The following is a 19,676-nucleotide window of genomic DNA, read 5'->3' as shown; positions in this document are numbered from 1 at the left end:
TATTTTATTGTAATATGTCGATGTGAAATTAAACACAATGTACTGCAATTAAGGTTTGAGGGTGCTTAGTGACATTTTTTTTATGATTGTTCTGGCGCTTTTACTTAAAAGACAGGACGATAAGTGGAACTGTCTAGGTTAAAACAAACTGTGAGCCACATACCCACACACTTTTTGCACCTAGTTACAGGTGGTGGTTCCCATTGGGCAGAAAACAAAAGAATTGACTGACAAAGAGCCACCACCAAATACTGTTTAGGTATAATACAGACCATTATTATATTACTTGCCAGGATAGGCAACCAATTCATTGTGTCCACTGCGACCCTGAATTGGATTTCACAAGGAGGAACAGCAGCCGAGGATTGTGCGACAGATGAATTGTTTTTTGGATTTAGTGAAACCTTTGGTTTAATCTGCCTGGCTGAGGGCCAACCTCCTGGCTGTAGGACAGGGAGGCCAGGACTCCCATGCTTGGTAAAAAGGAGACCAAGGAGTAGCTGCAAAGGTGGAGATGGGGTTTAGGAGGGATGCAAAAACAAGCGAGGAGGAGAGGGTGACGTGTGGTATATAAGGCAACCGAGGCAATTATGCCAGGATTGACCGCGCTTAGAAAATAGATGGACGGATAAGTCACATTCTGAGTGAGACACATAGAAAAAAAACATAGAAAGAACGAAGAATTAAGGTAAATACAACATTTTAAAAAACAACGGATCACTGGAGACATTTCTTCTGACTCTATTGTAATGTGCATGCAGATTACAATGAAACTGTCACTGGCTGCATGCATCTCGATGGCTGAAAGAAATTAAATTTGGTTCATTGTCACTACTCTTTCTCCCTTTACATTGAATGAATCATACGGTGTATAAAGGCATGCTTCTTTCATCTAGCGCTATAGAATGGGAACTATTATGCAGCAAAAAAATGGAAGAACAGCTTCTACACATTGAGGTTGAAGGAAGTGTCTCCTGGATGAAACAACAACAGTTACACAGTTGGGGTGGGGGGGTGTGTGAGTCTGCTGGGGGGGCCATGACTTGTACTTATTGCTCATTAAAATTAATTACACTCAGCGGTAACTGATTCATTCCAATCTTTCATGAAGAAGATTCACATTCAACTTACACTGAAACCCTCTAGCTCTTGGGAGAAATCCATTTTTATATTTGCATTTCTAAGAGTTGATTATTCATTCTGAGGGTGTCACGATGTCATGTTGGTTAGCATTGCTGCCTCGCGGAGGTGGAGGCTTGGGTTCAATGCCAGATGTGGGGTGCTATCGGCATGGAGTTTGCATGCTCTTCCTGTGTTCGCATGGGTTTCCTCTGGCTGCTCTGGTTTCTTCGCACAGTCCAAAGACATACTGGTAGGATTGGCTTCTGGGAAAATTGGCCCAGGTGGGAGTGTGTGTGTCTGTGTGTGCTCTGTGATGGGCTGCCATCCTGACCTTGTCAGGATGTGTACTCTGCCTTGTGCCTGTTGCTCGGTTCTGTACCCCCTGTGACCCTGAATTGGACGAAGTGGTAAGAAAATGGATGGGTGTGTGGCTTATTCATTCCTTCCTGCCTTGGACCCAGGATAACTCTCTCAGATTAGTGTTTTCTCATTGAATCATTTTTTGGTTTACAGAGCTGTACTTCCTGAGGGTTTTTGGCATGCTATGCAATGATGTTTTCAAAAGACCTACATTCAAGATTTCTTAACACTTGTAATGCACTGGCTTTTGTGTGACCCCAGACTAAAACATTTCATAATTGTTTAGATGGACATGGTGTTTCTTCAGCCAGTCATATGATATTCAAGAGAGGGATGGACTCATAATATACTAGACTTTTTATGATGTTATAAATTGCCCCCCAAAAAAACAGAGAGTATCTACAGAAAACACCACTGTATTCCACGCATTTAAAAAGTAATTTCATAGAAATGTGTTTTTATGTTTGGTTCTTTAAACTGTCTGACTGGAGGGACTTTTTTGTCATGCTTTGAGAGTCAGAATTAATGGGAGTGATGTAATATCCATACAGAGATCTTTTTGTTCAGGACCGTAATGTGTGAGGTTTTTTGTTTCTTATTTTGTAGCTGACGCAAACTACTAGCAAACCTGTCCTAAGTGTCATTGTAACCCCTATTTTTCACAAATGAAAGAAGCACCAGCCCCCCTGAAGGACTTGTTTTTTTTATTTGGTGTTCACTAAATGATATGAAGATGTAGGAAGAAATGTTCCAAATATAGTCTGTTTCTATTCCAGTTTGCTGTCCTTCTATGCATTTTGTGTTGGTTTTTTGTACATTTAAAAAAACTTGGCAAGTAATCCCCCTCGATTGAAAATCTCAGGTCCTTTCCATTTTGGTGAGATCCGTTCCAGTCTGCCTACAGAGGTGTGATGACTTGGGGGCAACCAATAGTAGTTGATTTTTCAGTAACAGAAGTCTGCAAACCAGTAGACCACATTAAATGTTTTGAGTTTTGCAAATGTATGAAATGCACTCCTACTCTTTATAAAAAGTGACCTAGATATTTTAACTACTGCAGTCTCAGTTTTAGTTAAATATAGCTCTTGGTTTTCAGCAGTTTTTTCCAATGTAAATGTCATGCTGAGAAATTGCTGAAAAAAATAAAAATAAAGGAATGTAACCTGGCAAAGAAATAGACATAAAACATTATTTCTGTCTTTGTTTTCTGGTGTACTTATTTTTGTTTTGGAGGTTTCATAGAAGAAAACTAACAAGGAAGAAACTGCACTGCATTTACTGTATAAACACAGTAGGAGACAATGTGTTGAGTAGGCAAATTAACATTTTAAAGGTTCCTGTAAAAACAATAAGCCATTGGAAAATATTATCATTAAAATGAAAACAATCAGTCAAACTTGAAAATTAAGGAAATAATAGGAATAGTGTAATCAAAAATTCCAAAAGACAACACAAGTAAAGAAACAGTTCACAGAATGACTTAGTGAAAGTTGATTGGATTTTCTGTAATGAGATCACATTTCGTCAAAGTGAGTTATACCCAGTCCATAGCAGCAGGATGTGTTGCTACACAATTTAAGAGCTCCAGGCAGAACAGGTTGCAATACATTATAACACTGGTTCTTTAAACATACTTTTGTATGTGGTGCAGTATTAAATTATTTTTAAATTTGTTTTAATACTAAAAATGTTTTACTCTCATCAGCTTGTTACCTTCCGATCTCCTCTGTAAACAAACATAAATTGCAGGGTTTAACTCGGGACAAGAGGAACATCCTTTATAACTTTATACTAGAAATTGCACTGATCTTGCCTCTGGATTTGGCTGTGCTTTAAACACAATACTAAGGATAATGTTCGCCTGCTTTTTTTGTTCTTGTGTGTTTATGTATAACTGGGATATCGCACAGTTTCAATTTCAAAACAGTTCATTACATAACATTTGGTGTGGGCCAATACTAACAATAAGTTTTTTTGGTCAACAGTTTTTTAAAATGTGCCTCAATTAAGTGTTTTTTCAAATACATTCCAGGCGGAAAATAAACAAAAAATGAAACAAAATAGCATTTTTCATTGGATTGCACAGCTGATTTTGTTTGATGTGTTTGTTAAACCTCTAGGACTGCATCACTGAATACCGGCATTATGATTTCTTGAGCTTCTTTCGTCGCATCCCTTACTGGCACATACAGAGTAGGGACTGTCCCTTGCTACATAGAAATACTTTGCATAATTCATAGGTCTTAATTTGAAACTTTTTGATTTTGTCATTCTACTGGAGGAAATAATATTTCTGGGTTGTGCTACAAATCTAGAGCCTGCCTCTCCTCCAGCACACACACACACGTGCACTCACCTATTAAAGGCATATCTCTAATTTAGGGGCCTGAGCTTCAAGAATCTTGTATCTGGATGTTCAGAGGTGTGGAGAAAACAAATGTTGCCACTATGTGGAATACAAGAGCATTTGTTTGAAATATGTTTATCCAGTAATCACGGGTAAACCATATATTTTTTACGATCTGCATGAAAGCAATTTTATGGCAATTTTTTTTCCATTTGAGCAAAGGAATTCTTGTTGGATTAAACTGCTTTGTCTTCTGTGCACAGATGGAGACAGTGATGTTGAAATAGAGCTGGTTCCTAAAAATAAAAAAAAATACAAATGAATACGTCTTTGGTATTAAAATGAACTCTTACTCAGCTCTGCAAAAATAAGAAATAGTTGAGTAGCAAACAAAGACTGGAGCCAACTTTGCCTTAATTGACTTGGAGATTATTTAAGATGCTTAAGTATGGTTATGCATAATGCAGAACTATAAAACATCCATGGGCCTAGTGAGAGATCTGTAATTCACTAGGATTCCCTGCTGTGGAAAGCGGCTAAAAAGTCTGAGATAATTACCACAGAAGCTTTGTAAAGTTGTGTTTATACGACAAACACTAAAATAAATGACCCATTTTAGAGAGGAATAATATTGTCTAATCAATACTCATTTTTTGTTTGTATATTAATTAGGTTGTTAAATTATGTTAGTTTGAAAATTAATGAGTGAGATATCTCAACACCAGAATAGCTGTACAAGTAGCTTATAAATGTAACACCTGCAGACTAGAATTCCTTTGTGCCATTCTTTGAAAGTTGCAGGACCATCTGGTTTTAATTTGGCCTAAGGTCTTAGGTACTGGCACTAATAATTTGCTTTTATCTGACCAATTTAACTCTTTTAACAGGTTCAGGTTGGTTGATTAGTTTTAGAGAATTACACGGCTTGCTGGACTAGACATTGAGCATTGGTGACTGGAATGCAGGATATTTTAATAGCACAATCCTCAGTTTAAAAATCCTGTGTTTTTTCCCCAACTAGAACATAATGTTTTTGTCTGAACTAATTAAAGCATGTTACCTTGTAACTTTAATTCTACAGAAATGAAGGAAAAGAAATGGGAATTTGTCTATGATTAGTTCAATCTCCAACACACAGACATCAGCAAATCTATCTTTGCAAAAGCAGTTTTAATTTGAATATTTGGTTCAAGCAAAGTTTACATGGAATTTGATAAATATCATTTACTCTCATTGTTATCTCGCAGCAAACACATGGAAAGTGTATTTGAATAAACACTATATAAGAGAAACTGCATTTTGTGCAGGAAAAACACAATTAATCTAAATGAATGAAAAGAAAAAAAATCATAACAAGATTTGTTTTTTTAACAAAGATACTTACAAATCAATGAGTAGTGTAAAATATTAATTGTAAAAAAAATGTTATTGTTATATTTAATTAAATTTTTATTGAAAAAGCTATATCTTCAGTGTGTAACAGTACATCTGTATTTCTGTTCTCCTTTATACCTTTTGGCAAAGTTATATTAAAACATTGAGATTTCTGAGATGTTAATACTTCATTCTCTTTGTACATTGCATATTTAATTAACATTGCATGCACACAGTATTTTACTGTACATAGAAAAAAAATTATAATACGTGATGAAAGTATTGAGTAAAATTTGCTTTGTTAAAACAAGCTTTGACTTTGGTTTATTTGAACAAGATATGATGCATCGACTTGGAAAAGGCATTCGACAGAGTACCGCACGATCTCATCTGGCTGGCACTGCGACAGCACCACATCCCTGAAGCCTATGTCAGCTGGACAAAGCTCCTGTACCAAAAGGCCACTAGCTCAGTACGTTGCGCAGCTGGAACCTCAGACACCTTGCCTCCTCTGCTATTCATACTTTGCATGGATACAGTGACCAAAGATATCCAAACGAGGCATCCATGGACGCTATTGTATGCTGACGATGTTATGATAGCAAGTGAAACGCGACACGGCCTCGAACAGCAAGTACAGGAGTGGAAGACGCGCCTTGAACGGGATGAAATTGGACATCAAGATGACGGAGTACCTGGAATGCGGTGATCAAACCGATGGCACAATCGCAGCTGGTGGGGTCCAACTGAATAAAGTGACACAGGCTCAAAGTGACCAAGTACCTAGGCTCATGTGTCAACTCCGACTGCACTACTCTCCAAGACGCCAAGAAGCGAGTCAGCGCCGCTTGGATGGAATGGCAGCAGGTCACTGGAGTACTGTGCGACAAGAAGATCCCTTTGCGCCTAAAATCCAAAGTCTACCGCTCAGTGGTCAGACCAGTGGCCCTATACGGAGCTGAATGCTGGCCAACGACAAAGAAACATGAACAGGCACTCCATACGATGGAAATGAAAATGCTGCGATGGACCCTCGGCTTGGCAAGACTAGACCATGTCATGAAGAGGTGCGAAAAACACTCAAAGTCGCCCCAACCACTGAGAAAATGAGGGAATCGCGCCTGCGATGGTATGGAAGAAGAAGGAGAGGTATAATTATATTAGACCAGCTCTGGTCTTTAAAGTCTGCTGTGCGGCAGGTTTATAAGTCTCTTTAAATCTACAGCATCTTAAACAAATAATGAATTAAATTAGGTATTTAAGGATTCAGGTGAAAAGAAATCCAGACCTGCCCCCTGGGACAGGAGCTATGCACCCTAGTGTTCGCAAAGTCTTCACATCATTACAAGAAGAGTGTAGTTTGGTTATGTCCAACAGTCAGGCATAATCATTACAATCAACTTACAAAACCTAAAGGCATTTAAGCTTTGTATTTTTATTTTGTATTTTATATAGTGACAGTAGTATGAGATTGTTTTTCAAAATAACATCTCCAGGACGTTTAAAGCTTTACTTTGCCATTAACTTTCTATACTAAGCTGCAACCTCTTTGTGTGATATTGCAAGGGCATTATGTGTTAGTTGAGATCTTCTTCTCATGCCCTGCTGTTCTAGTTTATCTTTGCATTACTCTCTCTTTATTCCATGTTGCTACCTCTCCAAGTTGTGCAGATATGTGCTTGCTCTCAGTTTATATTTCTGCCCAATATACAGTACCAGGACTTTGTCTGTTATTTAGCCTAATTTTAGCCACATCTCACAGAAACCGAAGGGTTAATCTATAACAGGAAGACCTGATGAAAAATCCCTGAAAGTATTAAATCTCAAATTTCTGCATATATTAATTTTTCTGCACTCACAAGAGAATTATCTTGATTTCTATCTTGCTCTTTTTTAAAAGCCAATGTCTAAGATGGTGCGTCATCTCAAATGTGCAATGAAACCAATGGTATTTTCAGAAAATTATTTTGTTTATATTAAATTTGCATGTCTGTATTCTTTCACTTGTGGGTGGCTAAGTCAGTAGTCCTAACCCTGGTCCTGGAAAAGCACGATAGCCAAGTTTTTAGTCACAAGGTTTCTTAATCACAAATTAGTTTCAAATTTCTATATGAAGCATATGTGGAAATTTGCTTTCAGCTCTTAAAAGTACAAACAGAATCTGTAATTGGTATCAACTCAGTATCAATTTCTCAGTTTCAGAGCATATTCAAGGGCTTTTCCAGAAAAGATAACAAAGTGGGCGTGTCTGATACAGCATCATTCCCACCTGAGTCTCTTTGTGATTAACTGATCCACAGCATAGTTTAGAAATAATGGTCAAAAGATGAGGAGAGACTGTATAAAGTTCTGTATGCTGAGGTATTTTTGAAGTCAGGTATTTCATTGGGATTTCATTGGGATTGACAAAAGAGACAAGTTAAATAAAAGTCTAAACATGCAAGCAGATCAATTAAGTAATCAATTAGCATTGTAGAGTTAGAGCCCAGCTGGAAAAAATATCAGTATACATTCTGTTCCTTCTACTGCAGGGTAGGGACCCACTAGGTAACTGCTAATATAATAGACTTGCATGCTATGCAGTAGTTACTGTAAGTTCCTGACCCAAAATCACAAAAAATCAGAACACCTTAGATCCTCCTATTCCCCTCCCATGAAAAAATAAAATCAATCAGAAGTGTATTAGTATGTGTATGTATTGTTACAGCTTTGGTGACTAGGGAGTGTCTCTAGGGTCTAGATAAAGTGTGCAACACCTGGCACTATAAACATTTCCAGCTTCAAAGCAAAGGGGATGTTTGCTGAGATGTAAGGGGTCCAGATCCTGTGATCAAAGCAATCCTAAAGTTGACCTTGGTTTACCATTGTTAATTAAGTTCTGGGTAAATGATTAAGTGTCAATCGGTAGTCCAAAAATACACCATATAAGATCAGGAAGGAAGAAAAAAGAGAAAGCAGGAAAGAAGAAAAAATAAAGAAAAACCAACTACAAGAGAGAGACAGAGGGAGATAGGAGGGGAGAACTTGAAGCGTGTGCCAGGCCAGAGGTCTTAGTTCAAAATCATAGGAAGAGACATGAGTGGAGCTTAGTATCTAAACTTTGCCAAGAGACCTTGTTATTCTGTAGTTTTTAGGGTACTTGGAGTTCATTCCTGAGTGAAGAATCCCTTGGCTTAAATCTGCCTTTCCTGCTTAGTGTGTGCATTTTAGAATAGGGAGATAGGCTCCCATGTATTTTGTGGCATCCCAGTTTGCAGAGAGAGAGAATTAATCGTAGGTTGTATTCTATTTAGTTTAAGAGGCAGCTTATCTCTTCTTTTGGTCTCTGTAGGCATTATTTAAGCCAAATACTTCGTAGCAGTCTGGGTTTTTTCCTGGGTGGTTTAGACATAGGTCTCTGGAATGCCTTGTCTGTAAACTTTTTGTACGTTTATGTTGCATGTAGTGTGTGTATGGTCATTGTTAATAAATATTTGTTTAACCAAGTGTGCCTGAATTGTTGCTCTATTCACCAAAGCTGTGCCATAGAATAAAGAATTCATGTACCTGTAACTATACAAACCACTTGGGTATGTTCTTTGATAAATAATTTACATGCTTGGGGGTTATGATAATTTATTTTAGATACTGACTGAGCCGATCGGTCAACTCCTGTTGTTCACTGCTTTCATAAATCCCCATTTGTGACAGTATGTAGTTTAAATTATTATGAAAACAGTAATCCAGCAAATACAGTACTATACAGTATACAAAATATATCAAATAAGATTTAAAAATAACAGAATGCAGGGAACGCTGACCATAATCTCCTAGAGATAATGAATATGGAAGGAGTGTGTAGCTGATGACGATGAAGATGATGATGATGGAAAAGGCTGCACACTCGGCTTCCACCTCTATTCAGGGCTGCTCTCCAGTGAGATGATTGGAGAGGGGTCATGGGGGTTTGAGTCAAAAGGAGATGGTGGAGGCTGGTAGTGATGCCCACACGATAAAGGAAGGACTGGTGTGCTTTAGGCTCTGTAACTAGTTCTCAAAGCGCAGCTCGGGTGCATGCATGCCAGTCTTGAATTTGTAACATTTCCCCCATTATTTGATATTTTATTTATTTCTTTGTCACTGACCAAGTATACATAAAATTGTGTATATGTAAAAATATTTCACACAAAACGCCAGTCTACTTTCTACAGTCTAATAGTCTTTGCCTATTAATCCTTATTACCAGTTGAAAAGTGAAACACACAGATCAGATCTGATTGCACACTTTGAAAGAATTGTGTTGGTCATGTCACATGCCAAAGATATTGAGTGCAACTCAGTTGCGCTCAGTTGCCCCAGTTTATTTCCCTGCATTTTGTTATTTTTAAATCTTATCTGGGTGGAGCGGTGGCAATGTGGCTGTCGCTGGAAGGTTGCCGGTTCAAATCCCACGGCTGGCAGGGGAATCCTACTCTGTTGGGCCGCTGACCAAGGCCCTTAACCCCAGTTGCTCCAGGGGTGCTGTATAAGTGATTGACCCTGCTGTCTGACCCCAAGCTTCTCTCTCCCTGTCTGGGAGATGCGAAAAGACAAATTCCTAATGCAAGAAATTGTATATGGCCAATAAAGTGATCTTATCTTAACTGTGAACTGAAACAGGTCAAGTGGGCAAGAATTTAATAATCCTACAAAGATACCTTTCTAACTCTCCCTTCCTTCAAAGCTTTCACTCTCTCTTTCTCTGCTGTTGAAGTATAGTGCTCTTTGGCTGCGGCCTTTCTTTCGTAATCAATTGTCTCAACTCAGACTTCAAAAGAACAAGTAATAGGTTTATTTCATGCTGAAAGAGAAGAAAGGAAACAACATTTCGGCTGTGGAGCCTGCTTCGGGTGTGACTCAGACTTTATGTTTTTGCTGTTTGTACAAATGTCCCAGATGGACCACATTGACAGATTGGGATTTTTATGAAGATCACCAATATTATGTGAGTTTGAATGAAAGATAAAGGAAGGTAAGGAAACAATTAGCTCTTCCTGAAGCAAAAACAAAAATCTTATTTTGGCAAAAGCATAAGATTAGATTTGATTCCATTGCTTGCTTATGGGTTTAAAATTTGAGTTGCTGTTGCAACTAACACATAGTTACACGATACATCTGCATCCCCAAATACGGCACATTAGCTACACAATCCATTACTACTGTTCTGGATCTAGAGGTTGCCAAGAATTGAACCCAACTCAATTCAAGTTAAGTGGAACTGCACTCCCTCAACCTTTCAGCTCGCTGGAGTTAGAATAGGATACATGGTTTGCTGTAATTCCTTTCTGATTATTTGCCAGTGCCCCTTCAATATATTTCAAAAGGCACCTAGGCTAATGTGCTTGGTTACATCTGAGGAACTGAAGACAAACAGGTCTGCTTCACTTCCTGTTTTTTTTTATATTGTCCACTGTAAGCTTTTTTTAAAAGGAAAACAAAACTCTTACTGACCCAAAGTTGTCATAATATGGTGTAAGTGATACTTATCAGAGCTATCACAATCTTCCAAAACTCTTCCTCTTTTTTGGTAGTGGCACAATCTTAAACCACAAAACGTACAGTATGTATGGTGTGAAAGCAAAAGTCTTGCCCATTAATTCCTTTCTTGGAAATGTGAACCTTTCTGTAAACCTTTTTCAGCCTTCTCAAAATGATACACGCTTGTGGGTTTCAGGTGATAGTGAATTACCAAGACAATTGAGATAAACAAAAAATAAACACTTTCTCACAAAAGTGTGCTTTATATTCAGAAATCATAGGAAAAGTCTACAATTTAGATATTCATGATCCTGGAAGTGATGTCATACACAAAAACCTTGAAGAACAAATTATGTAACCTATCTGAAACACTACAGTGAACTACAATAGGTTGTACTTGTTTTTGTACAACTTTCTAAATGTTAAATTTGGGATTCCCACTTATTTTTGTTATAGCCACCTGAATAAGAACAGCCAGCTGTGTGTTCTTCATATCTCGGCTGGCAGTTACAAACCCATCACATTTCGTTCATGAGAAAGTGTTTGCTTTTTTGCCTGCACACAGGGGAGAATGAGATGGGTGTAGGCAGACTCCACTGACCAGTCCACCTCCGAGTCACTTGTTTTTAAACAATTCACAGGCAACACAGCCCTGCAGTGGCAATAGCACTGCATGCCTGCTGGGAGCATTCTGGTCTGCTGTTCCTACCCTTCCTCTGGGAGGCTGATTTAAACCTGTCAACATAGAGCTCAGTCTGCTCCTGGGTGGGAGCCTTCTCTGCCTTAGCCACTGGGAAAGCTCTACAACCCTATTTCAAGATTCTGAAACTCTCTGTTCTCTCGGACCATCTGGGTAAAAATCACTGCTCAGGCCTCAGGCCCGTTTCACACATTTTCCTTCATGGTCCTGGTATGGTTCATGGTTCTGTTTTTTTATGGCTCTGGTACAGTTCTTATGCTAAATTTAGAAAAGATAATATAACTAAAACAGGCTTAAAAAAGTCCTACGGTTAGCCCTTCACTCAGGACATTTCATGTGATGACAATAGATTTAACTGTTTTTCTAAGACATACATGTACCTGTATGAGTGGGTATCTTGCATTCTGTACCATATTCTATAGCCAGCAGCCATATCACTCTGCAACTCACAACTGGTAGCCCTCTGAAGCTCAACAGGTGTGAGCCTGGCCAGTGCCTGGATGTGAGACCTCCTGGAAAGTTAAGGTTGCTGCGGGAAAAGGTGTCAGTGGGACCAGTAGGTGCTCAACTGTGGCCTATGTGGGTAATTGTCCAGTACAGTGATGGGGACACTATAGTGTAAAAAGGTGTCGTCTTTCGTATGAGACGTAAAACTAAGGTCCTCAATCTCATGATCATTAAAAATCCCAGGGTGTTTCTCAAAAAGAGTAGGGGTGTACAGTGGCATCCTGGCCAAATTTCCCATTGGCCTTTACCAGTCATCGGTGTCATATATGTGTGAGAAATTATTATAAATGCATCAGCCTAATTTCTTCAGTATTAAAGTAGAATTAATTTACCTTGTAGGGTTTTATATACACATACAGTATATTTATTATATATTTAACAACTACCAACGCAGGATGACTAATCTGTGGTGAGTTCTGTAAATAAACTTTTATTTTGTTGTTGTAATCAAAATTGATGTGTGGAAATGCTTCTTGACATTCTAAGTGCTTAACTAGGTCAAACATTATAAAATGATTCTGTTCCTAAGAATTTTAGAAAGTTGGTTCATACGAGTCAAACTGTTTCAAATATTAATTGAAAGCACTTTTGCAACCAACCAACGACATTCATGCGCACTAACATATTGTACAGATATTTTTGCTAGAGGAGATTGATTTAATTCTAAAATGATAGCAATCAATAATATATCCTTTAATGGGATCATCTTACATTAAAGGCCTCACGTGTATAAAATGTGACCTACTACCTCATTGATGATACCAAGTATTGTGAACAGTTGTATCTTATCTGAACAGGTAAAGCATAATTTGTTATTCTTATTACTCATATTAATTGTCCATGTCACTCTTATTAAAGGGAAAGTGCAGTATTATATTTTTATTTTGGGGTTAAAAGCATCAGCACTGATGAATGCATTTCAAACCACAATGAAAGTAAAATGTACACAATAATGTGTAAAACCTCCAATTTACATCACAAAATAGACAAAATTTCCATTTATGTGCCACACCATATTCTGCGATTCAGAACAAGTTAACAAAACATCCGGTGATGTGAAGCAGCCCTATTACATTGTGAACATGCAGGCTTCTGAATACAATCTCTTTTAATGCAATAGAAATATTGCTCTCAATTTCAAGACAGTTTTGCCAACAAATACTACTTACTTGTTAACTCTGCATGCATGTCATGTACGACCATTTCTGTGGTGAAATGTCTACTGCACAGCCTGTACTTATTCACTCGTGCATCGCAGTACATTACTCATTACAGAGACTATTGAGCAGGAAGGGCTGCTTCAGATTGCAATTTTGCACAAACTCTCACTCTTGCCCGTGGTGAGACCAGGGGTTTGCGACAACATGGCAGCCATACAGTACTTTCACAAAGTTCATGATTTTGTGTTTAATTTGAAATTTGCAACTTTTTTCTATATCATCATCATTGTTTCTGAGATTTAATACCGCAGTTCCCCTTTTATCAACGTCCACGGAAAGATATTTATGAGAAAGGAGCCACATCAATCCCTCAGCATGGCACTAAGGGTTGGTTTAGGACTCTTGGATCCTGGACTGAGTTACAAACGGAGGCGTCTTCTGTGTAGAGCTTGAATGTGGTTGCTTGGGTTTTCTCCCACCTTCCAAAGACGTTGATAGGTATGCAAATTTCCCCTTCCATGAGGCGCAGGAATGGGGCGACGTAAATCTCTGCTGGTTAGAGGTCTCCCCAAAACGATACGATTCAGGTGAAGGAGCATGGGGAAAACTGAACTCTGTTAATCAGTAAATGCATTTAGCCAGTAGTGGCTCATATGGGGAAGCAGGGGAATTTCCGATTAATTTCCCCCTTGAAGGGATCTTAACATAGTTGGTAACAAAACAATGCAGGAAGCGTTCAATTGTGTCAATTGCAAACTTCAACAAGTTATCAAAAGTTATGAAAACAAGAAAGATGAAATTGGTGATAGGAGCGGCAGCAAAACACACCAGTGTTCCCCCTCAACCAGAACCAGATCTTACACATAGAAATAAACCTATAAAAATGAGTTGTCTGTACGATGGCATTTTGACAAAGACAACTTTACAGTGAATCTGACGTAGGGCTGTCTCATCTGTGTGGCACTGAAACATTGTGTAGTTTGAAAATCAAAGGAAAGGAAAGGGAAAGTTCCCTTGCTATTCACAAAATATACAAATTTCTGCAGTGTTTTAATACTATTTCAAGATGTACACAAAGGGGAAATTGATTGGAAATCCCCTTAAATTTGCTCCAGTCTGACCTTAGACATTAACACATAACAATAGTTATATGAATATCAATAGTCTACTTTTATTCAAATGGGGGCGGGGGGGTCATTGGAAAATACAAATTTCCTAATAATCCATTAAAAGCAATGTTGTTGTTGTTTCTGTATTTTGATTCCCCATTTGTTTGGTTAAAGCAGACAATTTTAAATCCCACACGTCTATAAATCTATATCTATAATCTATAAGTATCTCCTTTCTGTTTTGTCTTCTATCTATAGGTATGTCTTAAGACCCTTGGCTTATTCTCCTTTTGTTGTTGTTTTCATGAGTTGTTCCAAACCTAGTAGCCACAGTGGAAATAACTGGGGGAGTCTAACTTTCACAGAGTGAGTCATGACTTGATTCTTCAGTTAATAGCCTCTACTCAGCTCCTGAGGTCAGCACATAAGGTTGTTTTTGACCTTGCATACAAAAACACTTAAACCCTGCGACCTGACTTATGGTCAAGGGCTTACACTCCTTTTATAAATATGTTGAATGTGGCAAGTTCACACCTATAGTAAAGGTTTGTAAAAGAAGACAATGTTAATAATTGCTGAGAAAAATGATCTTTGTACATAACTCTTAAGAAGAGCTTTAATTGTAGGTAAGATTCCTTGTGGGTGGCTTTAAGGTCAACAGTAAAATTCACCTACCCCTTGCTAAACACACAGGAACTTCCCCTAACTACTCCAATTCTATTGTAAGACAATATATTTTTAATTTCTACAAACCAGCACTGTTGTAATTGAGAACAACCCTCCCCTCCCTAAATATGAAATCCCTTTGACCCTGTTTGGTAAGGGACGATTTAGAGCAGTCAATTGTTATCACACCGAACCCAGACTTAGGGAGGTGACATAAACCATGTACCCTCAGCAAAAACAGAATTAACATGTGAACTCCACACAGGCAGGAACTCATAGCTGGAATTAAAGCCAGTCCCCCAGAACAGTGAGGAAACAGTGCATCTGAGAGTTCTAGCACTTAAAGATTGCAAATCATAGCTGGCGTAGAGATCAATACAAAGATTATAAAGGTTTACTGATTCACAGGAATCAGAGAGAAAATTAAATGTTTAAACATTTAAAAGTAAATGTTAATGTATTATAACACTCAAAAAAGATATTCAGTTATCTGAATGAAGGGATGTAGCAGAATATGTGGAATTAAACAGAGAACAAAGTTAAGATTTGAAAAAGACAAGGGTGGGGACCTGACATCATCTATCCTATCATTCAGTAACAGGGTTGCTAAGTGATACAGGGTATTTTTTCAGGAATTGACCTCTACTAATAATTTGATGTAATAAATAAAAGGTATATTGTTGTATTACACATTTTATATATGTATATGTACAGAAAACACCTCAGATTAAGTGGTTGGACATAAAACACATTAATTCAGAATGGTGGAGGTCATGCTGAATGTGTATACAGTAGGTCTGGTCATCACATTACTAATAGTATATATATTGAACCACTGGAAACAATGCAGTGCCATACAACCTGTAGGATAATAGCTATAAGAATAGACATGTGGAGTTAAAACATATTATAGAACAAAACAAAATGTTTAAGATTTCAAAATGTAGTGGAATGAGCAAACCTAGAACTAGTCTTTAAAAATTCAAACATTACTCCTAAGCTAGAATCAAAGAACAATAATGATAATCAAATACAACTAAATTTAAAAAGGTATTCTTAACGTAAAGTACAAAATCATATTGCAGATTCTGAATCCCTGAATGTTGTAGGTAATCTCCTGTTCGTATATAAGTTCAGATATGTAAGATGAGCTGAAAAACCTTCTTCCTCTCTTCTATAACCTCTCCTGTGACATTATTATGGCAGACAAAAGGGTGAAGTATATTTGCAATTACCCTTGAGACTAAGCTTGTTGACACAATGATCATGAATTTGGAATCAATTCAAATTCAAAGCTGTCGGTTGGCTCATCTGAAATCATGCTAAAGAGCAATATTACTTTTGCTCTACTGCAATGTTTTTTTCAAGTGAAACAGATCCTCTTCTTTCCTTCCTTTCAGTGTTTTCACAGCTAAGTCTTCAGATGTCCTAATGTTGCTTCACGGGTAATAAAGGAAACCTTAAAGAAACTTCATGCTCTTGAAGAGTCATTTGTAAACGTTACAGTTTCGTTTCTTATGTGTGTCATGTCTGTTTTTATGAAGGACCCTCTGCTCATTGTGAATGCAAATGATTGCTTTGAAAGAGCAAGAGGGCAACAAACCTTCCCTTGTGTCATTTCCCCTCTGATTAAATTGTATGACTTTTCCACATTTTATGCATAACATAGAAAGAAATTCTTCAATGCATGTACTGCATTGAGAATCACACATGCATAAGAAAAATAAACAAAGGAAGAATGTTGATTAAATGAGCTATGTGAAGTCACATACTAATCACATACAGTAAGAGAACTGCACACTTCTGATCTTAATGATCTAGAATAAATCATACTCTTGGGTTCAGTGGAGGTCAAGGATTTATCATTTTTCTTCAAAGGCTGAGCAAATAATTACTGGCAGAATATCTCTTGATTGTTTTGAGGAAGTGTTTGCTTGCTTTCTGCTCTGTTGTAGTTCTGTGCCTTCCTTCAGTGGAAGAACGTTTGAGTAATATATGTCCATCTGCCACAATGTAGGCGATGTACTGTATGTCTTTAATGTGTAGATGTTTTATAAATATTAAAATAGATGCACAAGTCTTAGTAATACAATAGTAAAAAAAGTCTCCAGGAAATGGTAGGTGACTGCAGGCAAATGATTAAACTCTGCCTTGAGTTATCTAACTAGCTTGATTCATACTGTTTCCAGTGGGGGCAGCACCTTGTATCACCATATTTAGGCTTTCAAAACTTGTGCTGAAACTTAAACCCTAGAAGTGGTTTTTCCTAGATGTATGTAAATGATTTATATGATAAGCAGGCCCATTCACAGCTGTAACACAGTCTTATCTGGTGATAAGCATGACCCACTGAGCAGCAATGGCAGTCTGAGTGCGTGTTTGTGTGAGTGCGCATGGGCACAACACTAGGCATGCGAGACAGACGAAATGGGTGTCAGGCTCAATTGTATGTCACTGAAGTCCTTGCTATTTAACCCTTTATTTTGTTTCTCACTGTAGCCAGTTTTCTTTTGTACCAGAAGAAATAAAAACAATGTTTTGCTGTTTAGCTTTCAATGACTATTAAAGGGCTAAATACAAGGATATAGTTGATGTTGTTGCAGTTCTGTTGATTCTTGGTTAATTCGAAGATAGGATAACCTGTATGTTATGTAAACTGTGTATTATTATTTTATTATTGTTTTCATAGATTAACAACTGTCAGGAAGATCGTTATGAATGCTGAAATTAATTTGATTTCTTTTTAGCAGATAGTGATAAAATAATCTCTGTTATTAATGTCTGGCACTTCATGCAATCTGTCTAGCTTTCAGTATCATAGCACATGACCTGATTGAAATAGAATGTTTGCAACCCACTTTTACCTTTTTTTCTGATTTGTGTGGTCATATGAACATCCAGTACAGTGTGTACCATAGTCCTTATGTAAATCAGTTAAAAAGCTATGCAAAAAAACACGTTTTTGACAACTGTAATTGGAAAATGTTCAAGGTGTGAGTTAATAGTATGGCAACACAGTGTAGATTTCCTGAAAAATATTTCAGAATGCCGTTATATTGGTTTCTGTAATATGAATCGTTGACGTACTTAACACTGAAGCCACATAGTGTTGAAATAGTTCCAGTTATTACAAAAGGAAGGTCATCATCCAGACAACTGATGTGGCCTTTGAGTCTGTTGAAAAATCTCTTTGTCTGATTCATTATTTAAAATGAAGACAATCACTTATACTGATCTCTTGCCTACAACAGTGAACCTTTGTTGTCTTCGTGCTCTTTAGCCATCATCCTTTTTCTGAGACTAAATAAATATTTTTGTGCTCTGGTGTATTTTCTTCAGCCTTAAATCAGGATGTTGAGGAGGAAATCTTCTATAGATCAAAATGGTCTCAGTAGCTAAGTACAAAATAACTCAAAAATACCTTTTGCACAAAATTGGTCTAAATCACACACAATTTAGCCTGTATTATGGTCTGTTTGTTACAAAGGCACCCAGCATGAAATGAGCTACAGTATGTGAAACCTTTCAATCTGTGTTTCATTCAAAGCAAAGCACAGGGATAGCTTTAGTTAGTAAATGATCTTTGTCTTTGACACTGTTGACCACAACCCCCTTCTTAAATTCATCAAAGATTCAGCTGGCAATAGTGAAAATGTCCTCTACTGGTTGAAGTCTTATTTATGGAATAGGATACAGTTTACAGATCTCTTGGTAATCATATGTCTGTCACACTACCTGTTTGTAATGATGTGCCTCAGGGGTCTATGTTAGACCCTCTCCTGTTTACTATCTTTGAGGATTGTTACAAGATTAATGTCTCTTCTTCTGCTTAATGACCGATGAAATACAAAGAGATTCTTTTGTACTGACCCTAATACAGATGACTTTTAACTTGCATACTTCAGAGACATTATGATGAATATAATGTCTGTGCCGATCACACTCACATTTACCTTACTTCTAATTTTGATAGTCAAACAGCAGTGTCATGGCTTATGTAATGCAGCCCTGCCATAAAAACAAGGATATTCCAAATTTTTTACATGAGGGGTGCTGCTAGGGGGTGGTGCAGTGGTCAGCATTGGTGGTTTGCGGTGCTGGGGCCCTGGGTTCAGTTATGGAGCTGAGTGTTATGTGTGTGGTTTGTTGATCCTCCCTGTTTTTGTGTGTTTCCTTCCACATTCTAAAGACATGCGAGTATGTTAAGCAGTGTCTGGGAAAAATTGTTTCTGGTGTATACTGTATCTATATGTTCCCTGTGATGGACTGGGATCCTGGCTCCCCTGTGACCCTGTCATGGATAAAAGGGCAGAGAATGAATAAATGGAATGCTGACATGGCACAATTTAGGATAGTTTCTTCTTACCATCAGGTTTCTAGATTGAAAAGTTACTTAAGAATGAATTTTATCCAAATGCTCCAGAATCTCTCTAGAAAGTAGGCTCAGGGTCTTTTGATTGTGCTCTGAACTTTGAGCCTTACATTTGGAGCGCCATTAAACCATTATCTCTTTAATTTAAATAAAATTGCTGGAATCGGATCCAGTTGATCTTTTTCTTAGAAGTAAATTTTTTTTCTGAACAAAATCAGGCGAAAGGCCCCGGCGAAAGGCCCCAGGCTGTGCAAAACGATGCTGCTTGTGTCCTCACAAAATCTAAACCAGTTTCTCAACCACTGCATTGTTTTCCAGTAAAATACTAAATGGAGTTTAAGACTTTTCTTTTAACTGGAAAGCTTTTACATAATCTTGATCTACTGTAATTGAGAGATCTTTTGCAACTTCATACTCCATCTTCAATGCCTTACATGCAGCACTTGTGGTCTGCTGTTTCTGC

The sequence above is a fragment of the Lepisosteus oculatus genome, chromosome 13, assembly GCF_040954835.1.
Source record: "Lepisosteus oculatus isolate fLepOcu1 chromosome 13, fLepOcu1.hap2, whole genome shotgun sequence".
Taxonomy (NCBI): domain Eukaryota; kingdom Metazoa; phylum Chordata; class Actinopteri; order Semionotiformes; family Lepisosteidae; genus Lepisosteus; species Lepisosteus oculatus.
Note: the sequence above shows the minus strand (reverse complement) of the source record.